Source organism: Alligator mississippiensis, chromosome 6, assembly GCF_030867095.1.
Source record: "Alligator mississippiensis isolate rAllMis1 chromosome 6, rAllMis1, whole genome shotgun sequence".
Taxonomy (NCBI): Eukaryota; Metazoa; Chordata; order Crocodylia; family Alligatoridae; genus Alligator; species Alligator mississippiensis.
Genome location: NC_081829.1, coordinates 47,313,673 through 47,328,442, shown reverse-complemented (window position 1 = coordinate 47,328,442; position 14,770 = coordinate 47,313,673). Strand labels below are relative to the sequence as shown.

Here is a 14,770-nt window from a genome sequence, read left to right as displayed (position 1 = left end):
TATTTTCAATAACAGCCTTATGCCGTGAATAATTCTACTGTATACTATGTTTTTCTGGCATATAACACCTTCAACTGTAATACACACCCTAGTTTTGGAAGGCCCTAAGAAGAGGAAGGGGGAACCTTATCTTGGAGTACCAAGGGTTGGGGGCTGGGCACAAGGGTTGACCTGATCTGACATGCCAGTGCTGGGTCCATGGGCTGGATCAGCCCTGGTGTGCTGAGTCTGGGCACAAGCCACTTCATATAAAGTCCTGATTTGGTGTGCATTGGAGAGGAAGGGTTCTCCATGGGTCCAGCAATGTGGGGGCTGTGGTGGATGAACAAGTGGCAGTATTTGATTGCAGTGGTTCCCAGAGCCATGGCAGTTTGTTGCTGGTGTTTGGCTTCTTTGCTCCTCTCTCTTTTCCCCGTTCCTCAATATCTGGATATGCGGCAAATCCTTTATCTTGCATATAATCTGTACCCCAATTTTTCCCAACTGGTTTTGGGGCTAAAAGATGTGGTTTTTTTAATGCAAGAAAATATGGTAGTAAGAACATATTGTTTGTAAACTGTTATGGTTAATTTCCTGTGACATCTCTCACTTTTGAGGAGAGATGTAATAACTGATTTGTAACTTTAACACTTGTGAGTTGACCTTTATCTTGCATATTAAGTGTGAAAAATAGACAAGGTTTCCTGTATAGTGTATACATACTACTTCCTCCCACTGGTTTCAGTTCTGCAAAAGAATATAGCCTTTTTTGACAGATATGTCCTTTGAAGGTTGTCCTTTTCTATGAAACATAGAGCCTTGTTACACAGTAAATTTAGGCAGCTTCTGGAGCTCTTAACCCCTGGACTGGCTGCACGTTAACATATTTTAAGTGGCTTAAAGCACTTATTATTTGGCTTAGAGTTTCACCTCTCCAGGGCAGGATTATCTCCAGTCTGCCTGACTTTGTTCCTGTTTCATTGCTGTATGGCCCCTTTCCATGGCTCTTCTGCCCAAGTTGAAGTCCTTCAGTATCCCAGAATGCTTTGAGGGACCCAACTCTTTTTTTTTTTTTTTTTTTTTTTCCTTCTCTGTGGCCAGCTGGATGCTGCCTGAGCTCTGAGGGGCCCTATCTTTTTTTTCCTGCTGCTGCCTGGCCTGGATCTGCTACCTCTGGTAGTGGCACAGGGTGCAAGTGCTGCCTGAGCTCTGGAGAAAAAAGGATCAGGCCCCCCAGAGCTCAGGTGGCACTGGCTAGCCTGCAGCCCAGCCAGTGGGATGCAGGGCAGTGGGTACCACATGAGCTCTGGAGAAAAAGGTTTTGGGCATCTCAAATCTCAGTGAGCAAGTTGCAGGGCTGCAGCCCTGGAGCTCTCTGGTTTCACTGAAACTGGCACATTGGCTCCATGTTGAGGGCAGAGCTGTCAGAGTTTAAGCCTGGTGGCCCTGCTTCCATTGCAGAGGCACTGTATCTGTTTCAGTAAACTAAGCCTCTAGTGCAGGGGTAGGCAACGTATTTTTTTGGCTGTAGTGCCGAAAAACCCACAATGTCTACCTTGTAAGGTGCCAGAGTGCCGGCATGCCAAAAAGTCAAAATGAGGGTGGGGGGTACATGGCAGAACGTACTGCATATTAGTATATTTAATAATCATAAATGTTGCCTTTGTTGCTGTGTATTCCTTTTTTGTTGAGCATGTTGCAGTGAGAGTGGAAAAAAAGAGACAAATAAGAGAAAAAGGAGAGAGAGGGAGAAAGGGCAGAGAGAGAACCAGGCACACACACACAAGAGAACCACATGCGCAGAGACAAAGAACCAGAACACGCCCAAAACATACGTGCGTGCACACACATCCAGAACCAGAACACGCCCAAAACATGCACGCGCGCATACATCTAGAACCAGACACTTGTGTGGGCACACAGATGCACAGAACCAGACAGAGGCAGACAAACACACAGAACCAGATGTGTGGACGCATGGAGCCGGGCTCCTGGGCCACTGGACAAAGTCCGACCCAACAATGCCCTGTTCCCGCCAGAGCCCCTGTGCTTTCCCGGTTGGGGGGCTGGGCTCGGAGCAGGTGGGAGTTAAGTGGGCTCAGCTGCAAGCCCTGCTGCAAGAAGCCTGGGCTCCAGGGTTGGCAACAGCTACCAGAGCCTGGGCCGGCTGCAGCTGGGAGGCTGCAAACAGCAGCTCCAGACTCCCACCTCAGCTCCATACTGGCAGGTGCACGCATGCCTTGGACCAGATGGTGGGGATAGGGCCTGAGGCAGCACAGCCCTCCCGCTGTCTGCTATGAGGTGATGTGCAGTTGCTGCCAGCATGGAGCTGATGCTGTGGATGTGGAGCCCGGTGCAGCTGTTTGCAGCCTGCTTGCTGCAGCTGCCTAGAGCCCAGGTTGGCTACAAACAGCTGCACTAGGCTCCGGAGCTCTGTCATTAGCTCTGTGCCAGCGGTGGGGGAGAGGCCGGGGTTGTGCTGCCTCAGGCCCCTCCCCCACCATCTGCTTGAGGCAGTTGTGCACCTGTCGCTATGGAGCTAATGCCAGAGCCTGGAGCAGATGTTTGCAGCCTTCTGGCTGCAACCGGCCCAGGCTCTGGGTAGCTGCTGCCAACCATGGAGCCTGGTCTGCTAGCAGTGGGGCTTGCAGCCACCCAGCCGCCTGCTGGGAGCAGCCCAGGCTTCGTGGCTGGCAGCAGCTGCCTAGAGCCCAGGCTGGCAGTGGCATGCCAAGCAAAATGGCCTCACGTGCCATGCTCGGCACATGTGCTGGGGGTTGCTGATACCTGCTCTAGTGGCAAGTCACAGTTGTACTAGTGAAGGAGAGTTGGAACAAGTTTTTTGTCCTTATGACTGCTCCAGTAAGATGAATAACATTAAGTGGATTAATGGTTGTTTGGCTTGCTGCACCTAGGGAGAAGGAATCACCAGCACACTTACAGGCTGGGGGAGGACATTCTCAGCAGCACAGCAGCGGAAAGGGATCTCGGAATCATTGTTGACACCAAGATGAACATGAGTTGTCAATGTGACGAAGTGATGAGTAAAGCTAACTGCACTTTATCATGCATTAGCATTCACAGCACAGCAGGTGCATGACTAAACAGGTTCAGGGAAGTGATACTTCCCCTTTATGCGGCATTGGTCAGGCCACAGTTGGAGTACCATGTCCAGTTTTGGGCGCCACGCTTCAACAGTCATGTGGACAACCTAGAGTCGGTTCAGAGGATGGTCACTCGTATGGTTAGGCAAAGCCCTACGAGGAGAGATTGAGGGCCCTGGGTCTCTTCAGTCTCCCCAAGAGAAGGCTGAGAGGTAATCTTGTGCCGCCTACAACTTCATCGGGGGGTGGAGTGCAGCAAGGAATAAGAGATGCTCTGTTTACCAGGGCAGTCCTTGGAGTAATAGGAACAATGGCCACAAACTGACGGAGAACAGATTTAGGTTAGACATCAGGAAGAATTTCTTTACAGTAAGGGTTGCCAGAATCTGAAATGGGCTTCCATGAGAGGTGGTGCTCTCCCCGACCTTGGGGTTTGTTAAGAGGAGGCTAGACATGCACCTGGCTGGGGTCATTTGCCCCCAGCGCTCTTTCCTGCCCAGCATAGGGGGTTGGACTCGGATCTGCTGAGGTCCCTTCTGACCCAAACATCTATAAATCTATAAGGGCTAACAAGGCCCATAGTGACATTGTTAGCGAGACTGGAAGGAGTGTGGTATCAAGTGTTCTCTCTTAATTGAAGTAAGTTTCATAGACTCATAGATGCTAGGGTCAGAAGGAATCTCAACAGATCATTGAGTCCAACCCCCTGCCAAGGCAGGAAAGAGTGCTAGGGTCAGATGACCCCAGCCAGATGCCTGTCCAGCATTCTCTTAAAGACCTCCAAGGTAGGGGAGAGCACCATCTCCCTTGGAAGTCCATTCCAAATTTTGGCCACCCTTACCATGAAGAAGTTTTTCCTGGTATCTAGTCTAAATCTGTACTCTGTCAGTTTGTGACCATTGTTCCTTGTTTACTCCAAGAGGCGCCCTGGTGAACAGAGCATCTCTGATCCCTTGCTGCATCCCCCTAATGAATTTGTATGTAGGCAGCCACAAGATCACCTCTCAGCCTTCTCTTGCAGAGGTGAAGAGGTCCAGGGCCCTCAGTCTCTCCTTATAGGGCTTGTCCTGTAAGCCCCATACCATATGATTTATTTATGAATAGGATGAGATACTGTATGGAAGACCTTGCTAAAGTCCAAGAAAACAACATCCATCTCTACTCTTGCGTCCAAGCATTTTGTGACCCTGTCATAAAACGAAACCAGATTGGTCAGGCATGATCTACCTGCTACAAATCCATGCTCGTTTCCCTGCTGCATTATTTTTCCCGCTGGACTCCCACAAATATGATCCTTCATAATCTTTTCAAAGACCTTTCCAAGGGTGGAGGTGAGACTGACTGGCCTATAATTACTCGGATCCTCCTTCCTGCCTTTCTTGAAAATAGGGACCACATTGCCCCTTTTCCAGTCCTCCGGGAACTGACCCGAGCGCTGTGAGTGGTCAAACAGCCATGCCAGTGGTTCTGCCGATTCCTTCAGTACCCTTGGATGAGGCTTATCTGGGCCTGCTGACTTGAACACAAGATGGGAATTCTGAAAAAACAAAATGATGTTATTTCTCTATGGGAATCTTAAACTAACCTGAAACTGGACTTTAAATGCTGACTAATGTTCTCTGTCAAGTGTTTCTCTGCAGTTTTCCATAATTGAAAATTTTAAGTGAAACTGATTTATGATGGCTAGAAAATGATATTTAGAGGTTTGCTTTTGGGAATTGGCTTGTAGGTAAAGCAGAAACTGCATTAGAACAAATGGTCCAGGGGAATGGTAAGGGTAAATTGTAGGGCTGACAAATGATTAAAAAAAATAATCACAGTTAATTGCAAGATTTTAAAAAATCATTGCAATTTAATCGCAGTTTTGATCAAATAGTTAAACAATAGTCAGCCCACCCAACGGCTCAGAGCCCATGTGCCCTGAGGCTCCTCCCCACCCCCCAACAGCACACAGCCCCAGACTCAACCCTGGTCCACTCTGCACCCACTCTGGGCTTGCACTGCAGAGAGGACCTGCAAGCAACCCAGGCACAGGCTCCGGGTGGCTGCAGAAAGAAGGGCCTGGCAGCAGCGAAGGGGAAGCTGCTTTTCCCTCATGCCAAGCAGCAGCTTCTGCCTGCTTGCCAGCACTGCTTCCACTGCTAGGTGTGGGTGGGTGGTCTGAAGCAGGTGCAGGGTGGGCTGGGGTTGGGGCTGTGAGCATGGGTTCCGGCTGTTCCATTCTGCTGGGCCAAGTCTAGAGAGGGCATGGGATGGGCTGTATTTTGCCTACCCATGGTCAAAATGGACATATGCAATTAACACATGTTAAAAAATGTGTTAATTTGTTTTGCATTAACTGCATTAATTAACTGTGATTAATTGACAGCCCTAATAAATTGATTTCTAAAAGCCTGTTTGTGACAGTTTCCTTCAAGGTCTGCTGTGTCTGAAGCCAGCAGACACACAGGCTGGGAAAATGAAGATTTATACCACACTGTTCCATAACATGAAGAGTGTGTTGGAACAGAGACAAGAGACCACCAAACCAGGAGGAAGTGGTGGCTGAGGCTTTCTTCAAACAGCTATCGGAAGTTTCCTGATCACCAGCTCTGGTTCTCGTGGGAGACTTCAGTCACCCTGACATCTGTTGGGAGGGCAATACAGCCATGCACAGACAATCCAGGAAGTTTTTGGAGAGTGTTGGGAACAACTTCCTGGTGAAAGTGCTGGAGCGGCCAACTAAGGGCAGTGTTTTTTCTTGACCTGCTTCTCACAAACAGGGAAGAATTGGTGGGGAATATAGTAGTGAATGGCACCTTGCACAGCAGTGACCACAGGATGATTGGAGTTCAGGATCCTGAGGAAAGGAAGGATGGAAAGCAGCAGAATAAGGACTGTGGACTTCAGAAAAGCAGACTTCAACTCATGCAGGGTCCTCATTCTCAGGATCCCTTTAGAAGCCAGTCTGAGAGGGAAGAGGAGTCCAGGAGAGCTGCCTATACTTTAAAGAAGCCTTACTGCAAGTGCAGGAAAAAAACATCTTAATGCTCAGGAAGACTAGCAGGTATAGCAGAAGATCAGCTTGGCTTAGCAGGGAACTCTTCAGTAAATGAAATCACAAAAAGGAAGCTTATAAGAAATAGACACTTGGACAGATAACTAGGGAACAATATAAGAGCACAGGGAAGAGTACAAGTCAGGAGGGCCAAAACACAGTTGGAGTTGCAGCTAGCAAGTTTTGTGAAGGGTAACAAGAAGGGTTTCTACAACTATGTTGACACAAAGAGGAGGATCAGGGAAAGCATGGGTCCCTTACTAAATGAGGGAGGCAACCTACCGAGAGAGGCTGCAGAAAAGTCTGAAGTGCTTAATGCCTTTTTTGCCTCAGTCTTCACAGGCAAGGTCAGCTCTCAGACTACTGCACAAGGCAGCAAAATTTCTGGAGGAGGTGAGCAGCCCTCAGTGGTGAAAGAACAGGTTAGGGACTATTTAGAAAAGCTGGATGTGTACAAGTCTTTTGGGCTGGATGGGATGCACCTGAGGGTGCTGCGGGAGTTCGCTGATGAGATTACAGAGCCGCTGGCCTTCATCTTTGAAAACTTAAGGTGATCAGGAGAGGTCCTGGAAGATTGGAAAAGGGCAAACATATAGTGCCCATATTTAAGGAAAGGAAAAGGAGGACCCAGAGAACTACAGACCGATCAGTGTAATTTTAGTCCCTGGAAAAATCATGGAGAAGATCTTCAAGGAATCCATTTCTAAGCACCTGGAGGAGAAAAAGATGATTAGCAACAGTCAGCATGGATTCACCAAGAGCAAGTCATGCTTGACCCACCTGATTGCCGTCTGTGATGGACATAGGTGGACCAGAGGATGTGGTATACCTTGATTTTTTGCAAGGCTTTTGATAAGGTCTCCCACAACACTCTTGCAGGCAAGCTAAGGAAGTACAGGCTGGATGAATGGAATGTAAGGTGGATAGAAAACTGGCTGCAGCATCAGGCTCAGAGGGTAGTAATCAGTGTCTCAATGTCCAGTTGGCAGCCAGTATCAAGTGGAGTGCACAGGGGTCGGTCCTGGTGCTGGTTTTGTTCAGTGTCTTCATCAGTTTTCTGGAAGGTGGCCTCAGCAAGTTTGTAGATGACACCAACACTGGAGGGTAGGGCTAGGATTCAGAGTGACCTAGACAAATTGAAGGATTCAACCATAAGGACTCTCATGAGGTTCAACAAATACAAAGTCCAGCACTTAAGACGGAACAATCCCATCCACCAATACTGGCTGGGGGCTGACTGGGAGATAGCTGAGCAGAAAAGGACCTGGGGGTTATAATGGACAATAAGCTGAATATGAACCAGCAGTGTGCCCTTGTTGCCAAGTCGGCTAATAACATAATTGACTGCATTGGTAGGTGTATTGCCAGCAGATCAAGGGAAGTAATTATTTCCTTATATTCAACCCTGGTGAGGAGATATCTTTAGTAGTGTGTTCAGTTTTGGGCCCCCCACTACAGAAAGGATGTGGACAAATTGGAGAGAGTCCAGCAGAGGGCAACAAAAATGGTGAGGGGCCTGGGGCACATGACTTCTGAGAAGACGCTGAGGGAACTGGGCTTATTTAGTTTGGAGCCGAGAAGGCTGCGAGGGGATTTAATATCAGCCTTCAACTACGTGAAGGGAGGTTCAAAAAAGGATGGAGCTAGACTGTTCTCAGTGGTGGCAGATGACAGAACAAGGAGCAATGGTCTCAAGTTGCAGCAACGGAAGTATAGGTTGGATATTAGGAAAAAAATTCTCAGTGGGAGGGTAGTAAAACACTGGAATAGGTTACCCAGAGAGGTTGTGGAATCTCCAGTCTTGGAGGTTTTTAAAACCTGGCTAGTAGGGCTGTGCGAAGCTTCAGTTAGTGATTCGATTCGGCCTAATTCAGTGGCCAGACCTTCAAATCCAAATTGAATCAGGAGAACCTTTAATCTCAGAATCGAATTGGAACCCTCCATATCAATTCAGAGAGATTCGATGATTTGGACATAGACACAGCTTTAAATGTTTTTTCTGCATAGCTCAAGGTACCAGGCGGCTCTTGAACGCTGATATGGTGGGGCGGATGGAGCGTCCCACGGGGTGGGGGCAGGTCCCCAGCATGCTCGGCGGCAGACCCAGAAGTGGACCAGAAGCACTTTGGTCCTCTTCTGGGTTGGCCACAGAGCACATGGGGGAACCACCCTCCAGTTTGGTGACTGGTACCTCTTGGGTCTGGGCGGGCATCTGGGGTCCCCCTGCAGCTGATCACTGTGCCAGGGGGGCATGAGGAGGGGGCCCTGTGCTCCTGTGGAACGCTCCATCTGCCCCGCCATCTCAGCGTTCACAAGCTGCGCGTGGTAGCTCGAGGGTATGTAGAAAAAACATTTAAAGTTGTGTCTGTGGCTGAATCGCTGATTCTCTGAATCGCCATTGAACCTTCAGATTCCACCAAATCAAATACGGACAGTGATCCGCATCAACGAATCGAATCACTGTTTCTTGAATCGGAATTGAATATGGCCTGCTTCACACACCCCTACTGGCTAGACAAAGCTTTGGCTGGGTTGATCTATTTGGGGATGGTTCTGCTTTGAGCAGGGGGTTGGACTCAGTGGTTCTCAACCTTTTTTTGTACCAGGACCCATTTGTAAACATTGTTAGTCAGGCCCGACCCACAGTGTGTGGGGCAGAGAAGGGCCCTAAGTAGTCCAGAGTAGCCTTTTGCATCTTGCAAGGGAAAAACCACAGCCATGTTTTTTTCCCTTTAAAGGAGAACCCATTTTAAAAGTTTGTTCACAACCCTTTCATATATTCTTGCGACCCACTTTGGGGTCACAATCCATGGGTTGAGAAACACTGGAGTAGATGACCTCCTGAGGTCCCTTCCAACCCTAAATTTCTGTAACTTTATGACTCTCCAGTATTGGCACCAGGTCACAGCGCCCAGTTGCAGAGCCCTTGGGATTTCCAGTTTTGGGGAACTGACCAAAATAGGAGGCCCAGTAAATAACCAAATTAAGATGTGTGCGTGTGACGGGTTTGTTGGAACAAAGGAATATGCTGACAGGACAGACCATGGAATGTATGACGACCACAGAGAGACCAATCAATAATGCTCAGAGATGAAGAGTCATCAGAGAGGACAAAGGATACAAAAGAAGGTATTTCAGAGCAGCAAAGGGTTCCTGAACGGGGAACCCAAGGTCACCATGGCCAGAGGGCATACCACCAGCCCGTCTCGCCCACCCCACTAGTTGTGGTGGGGGTCTTGCCCCTCGACCTCCAGGCTTATGATATCTGATATTCAAGAGAGAACCACAGGGTGAAGCTCATGTACTGGCCAGATGTAGCTGTCCCCTGTGACAGCTTAAGACTGGTAGATCTAGAATTCTTTGTATTATTCTTATCTGCCATCACTGTGTATCAATAAAATTTGCCTGTTATCGAATGGAGAGGTGGTTGTCAGTCTGAGGGTTTGGGGCCATGTGGAACAAGGTATCTGGGTCATAAATCCAGTGCCAACAATTTATATCTAATTTACATTTTATTTTAAAATTAAAGGATGGTGGGCCTTGTACAGTGTTTTCTGCTAAACATGGTAGATTTCTTAGTATGACTTTTTCAAACTGTCACCATTCTGCTGTCAAGACAGAATTGATGCCATATTCTACAATTGAAAAAAGTTAACTGAGTGACTTTTTTCATGCTGCCTAAGCAATCAGCTCTTGCATTGTTAGATCTTTGTTTTGCACAATGTAAGAGGCTTATGTGCTGCATACAGAGTAACATATGGAAAAAGCTTTTAATATACTTTTTAAATGTGAAAGCTAACTGCTTAGGGCATAAGCTACAATTCTTCTATTAGTAGCTTAACAAGAATGTCCCAGTTCAGCATGATTTACATAGCTGTTATAAAATGTAAAGTTGCATTAACTTTTAAATTTTATTGTAGGATATTTATTTTGAAACATTATTTGCTAGGCTGACAAAACACTTGCATATACAAGAATAGTAGTTAATTTACCCAGAATGACGCTGTGCCGAGACCAGGATTTTTGCTATAGAGTAACAACTCATCTTGTTAACTCATGTGTAAAATGTTAGAAAAGCTGAATGTATACAAGTCTATGGGGCCAGACGGAATGCACCTGAGGATGCTGAGGGAATTGGCTGATGTGATTTCAGAGCCACACTGGACATTATTTTTGAAAACTCATAGTGACTTGGGGAGGTCCCAGAGGACTGGAAAAGGGCAAATATAGTGTCCATCTTTAAAAAAACAAACAAAACAAAAACAAAAAAAAAAAGGAAGGAGGATCCAGGGAACTACAGACCAATCAGCCTCACCTCAGTCCCTAGGAAAATCATGGAGCAGGTCCTCAAGGAATCCATTTCTAAGCACTTGGAGAAGAAAGTAATTAGGAAAAGTCAGCATGGATTCAGCAAGGGCGAGTCATGCCTAACCAACCTGATTGCCTTCTACGACAACTGGCTCTGTGGATGCGGGGGGGACCAGTGGATGTGATATACCTAGACTTTAGCAAGGCTTTTGATATGGTCTCCCATGACGTTCTCGCAAGCAAGCTAAAGAAGTACAGGTTGTAAGGTGGATAGAAAACTGGCTGGCTCATTGGGCTCAAAGGGTAGCAGTCAGTGGCTCAATGTCCAGGTGGCAGCTGGTATCAAGTGGAGCACCGCAGGTCCTGTTCAGTATTTTTATCAGTGACCTGAAAGGGGATGGCGTGCATCCTCACAAAGTTTGCAGGTGACACCAACCTGCAGGAGTAGTAGATGCGCTGGAGGTTAGGGCTAGTATTTAGAAAGACCTCAGCAACTTGGAGGATTGGACTAAAAGAGATCTCATGAGGTTCAGTAAGGAGAAGTGTTAAGTCCTGCATTTAGGAATGAAGAATCCAATGTACCACTACAGATTGGCGACTGACTGGCTAAGCGGCAGCTCTGCAGAAAAGGACCTCCTGGGGGTTAGATAGGAGAATAAGTTGAATATGAGCCAGTGTGTGCCCTTGTTTTAAAGTCTGAAACTAAGTATGTGTAAAATGGTGCAGAGTATGGTTGAGATGTAAATGAGGACCAAATGGCTTTGGTACAGCTGCCAAAATATGACGAGTTAGCATTCTATTATAAAATCTTGCTTTCACAGATGTGTATTTGTTGTTTCAGTATACCCAAGCTAGAGAAGTCTCATATCTGAGAATACTGTTCTGCTCCAGTGTCCCAACCAGTTGCACTTTTCTGTAGATGTTTGTGAGTGGAAATACCTAGATCTCTGTCTCTGCCTGTCTGCCTGCCTGTCTCCTGGATGCCTCCCACCAGAAGTTCCTTCAAGGTCCTGAGAATTTATATTGCATCTTGTTGCTAAATCTGATAATACCTTTTTGTGGGGCCTGATAATACCTTTTTCTGGGACTTGGGAATATTGGAATTTTGGAGTGGATTGGCTCCTAAAGCCCCTGAGAAGTATTTCCCCCCGAGAGTTTTTTTAATCTGAACAGTAAAAATCTATTTGGATCTTGCCCTGATTCATCCAAATTATCACTGACAGGTTAGGCCTAAACTATTTTCAAGGTTTGCATCCTGTTCTCAAAACTTTATTTTGAGCCAGAATAAGGCACCTTTCATGACTTTTAATGTTTGTACAGTCCCTAAATCTGTTGTATTTTACAAAATGACTCATGGACAGTGTTGGAGAGGGACATGTGAATAGGCATAATTTGTTTAGCTGTGCAAACCGAACAGAATAAAAATAGATTTGTCATCTGATTCAGACTTTGGTTCTTAGCACATCTTTCAAAAGTAACACATTTCCAAAATGCAAGCTAACTACCCAAACTTCATGATATATCAACGATGCAAATGCGATTTTTTTTTTCCAGTAAATATAAAACAGGTTTTGGTTTGTATGTCACTTGCCAGTTGATCAGTAATTGGACATGAAGCTGATATTATTTAATATACGAACTTGGTGCCAAAAAATAGGAGTATGCCAATGGAACATGCTAATGAAACTGTTTTGGGAGGCATTTTCTAGACCAAGAACTGTCAGGATATTATATAGGAAGGAACTGGATGACCTTGAAACCATTTACAGTAGACAGAGCTGACCCAAGCAGGATGCGGGGCCCGGTGCAAATCAGCCCATGCGGAGCCCCGGCCCCGAGAAGCAGCCACCACCATGGGGGGGAGGGGTAAGTGGCTGGTAGCGCGGGGCCCAGGGTGGTTGCCCTGATTCGCACCTCCTAGGAACAGCCCTGACAGTAGACATGGGGAAATATTAATGTTATTGAATGAAGAAGTTATGAAACCTTGTATGGAATACTGTTCTGGGCACCCATGTTTGAGAAATGTGCGAGTCCAGCCTGCTTGGCCTGTATGTGTGCTGGTCCAGCCTACTTGGTCTGTCCTTGCAGGGAGCTGGGGCCAGGCAGGAGGGGGCTGCTGGGCTTCCCCAGGTTTTGTCAGGGCAAGTGTGGATGGGAAGGTGTGAGAGGCAGATGGGTTTGGATGGCAGGTGGCTCTTATGGGGAATGTCAGGGTGCAGGCTGAGGCAGAAACTCCCTTGTCATTTTAGGGGTAGTTGGTAGGCCTGTGCGAGTCGGCAGCGATCTGATCCGGCTTCGGATTCAGCCGTTTTGGATGGCAGCGATCTGATCCGGAGCTCCGGATCGGTTTGCCGCTTTGGAGATCCGGCTATAGACTTTAATGGGGGGGAATCAATGAAATATCTATAACTTCGTTGTTTTATCTCCGATTTGCAGGGGTGGTAGCCTCTGCTGAGCGCATGAAGCCTGCCAAGTTTCAAGAAGATAGATGCAGGGGTTTGGGGGGAACTGCACCCCAAATTCATGAAAGCAAATCTCCTGTCATGTCTACATGTTACTGTGCAGGGGTCATAGTCCCTGGTGAGGCCACAAAGCCTGCTGAGTTTCAAGAAGATGGGGTGCAGTTGCCCCAAACCCCTGCACCAAAGCTGCTGACAGGCAAAACTCGTGATGTGGGTGGCTGCTTGGGCAACTGCGTCTGTCCTGGGATGCGGGGGTGAAAACTAGTGCAGGCCTGGGTGCTTGGCCCTGCCAAGCCACGAAGCCTGCCAGCTGTGTGTCTCTCGCTGGGGGAGTCTGTCGTGTAGGGCCCTGCACCCCAAGCTGCTGAAAGGCAAAACTTGTGGGGGGGGGGGGGGGTGTGTGTGTGTGTGTGTGTGTGTGTGTTAAGGTGTGCCCTTCCTGGCGCTGGGGCCTCTGCACAAAACGGCAGTGTGCCCCAGTGGGGTCTCCTCCTCCCTTACAGCCTCATGCCCAGTCCTCCACTTTACGTGACAACAGGTAAAATAACTTAGCTGGCTCAACACCAGTAGCATCAGCAGAAGCATCAAAGGTACCCAAACGGAACCGTCAAGGAGCCTTTCTTTTTATAAAGGAATTGACAGCAAGAAATAAAGGTGTTGTGTGGTGTGTTGTGTTGGACATATGATGTTATTCATGGTGTGTGATGGCTTATCTTGTGTTTTTATGTCTATATGTGTATTATGAAAAAAAGGAGTACTTAAAAAAATGTATCTTTGGAAGCTTTAGGGTTGAAAACCCCTTTGTCAGGCTGAGGAAGTACCTGCAGTTGGTCCTGGATGGAAGGAATAGTAAAGAAGCCTGAGGCTGGCCTGGCTCGCAATGCAGGAAAGAAAGGCAGTCAGTGGAAATGGAAATGGAAGCGTCAGGGGGTGAGGGACTGGCTGGGCCAGGGAGGGGGGGGAAGCGGAGGGAAGGGAGATGAAGCAGCGCAGGTAAAAGTGCAGAGGTACCTGGGAAGTCAGATGTCTGGCAGGTTGCAGTGTGTCAGAATTTCACTGCCTATATTGAGTCCATGAGTTTCGGTACCTAGGAGGCTGAAGAAGTGAAGTTCATAGGCCTGACCCTCTGACTGAGATGGAACTTGTGTGCCACACAGCGGGTGCCCACAAAGTTGGCATCATGGACAGCCTTGACCATATTGGTCCCATTGTCGGTGACCATGAACCTGCGGGTGAGCTCAGCCTGCCCAACAAGCTACCCCTGTACCATGTGGTTCATTGCCACCATGCCATCTATCCATCCAGGACCAACTGCAGGTACTTCCTCATCCTGACAAAGGGGTTTTCAACCCTAAACCTGGCATTCCGGGCAGCTAAGCTGAGCTCACTAGGAGCCTCACAACTGCACTGCAACCAGCAAACGTCAGGTCTGTCAAAGACATGACAGGTCTGGGCATTCCCCAGCCAGGACTTTGTGTGTGCATGCGTTAGCTGGAGGCTATGGTGCTTCCTACCTGCCTTTGATGAGGGGATGGTTGGTCCTAGCACTTAAGGGGCTGCCACGCCACCAGCAGCCCCACCAGGCCTCCCTTACCCTGGCAGGGTGCAGTTTCAGTCATCATGACCAGGACCTGGGGTCTCCTCCTTCCCCATAGCCCCAATCTCATATCTACAAGTTCATTCTGGCAGGGGAATGAGTTCAGCAGGGACATGTTTTTCCCCTGCTGCCTGGTGATGCAGTTAGTGCCCCCTCCAGCTGAGAGCAGGGCATTACTCGGCTTTTAAAGAACCCAAAAAAGGAAATAGGTGCAGAGTGAGGAGGTTGGCGCTCAGTCTGTCTGCAGGTGGAGCTTGGGGAACCCCAGCAGCGGGAGGTTCAC

General features: G+C 47.9%; 1 protein-coding gene across 2 annotated transcripts in view; it reads left to right on the top strand.

Annotated features, from left to right (window-relative positions):
- Positions 1-14,770, top strand: part of CCDC6 (coiled-coil domain containing 6) — a 100,086-nt gene that overhangs the window by 53,450 nt on the left and 31,866 nt on the right. The window lies entirely within an intron of this gene.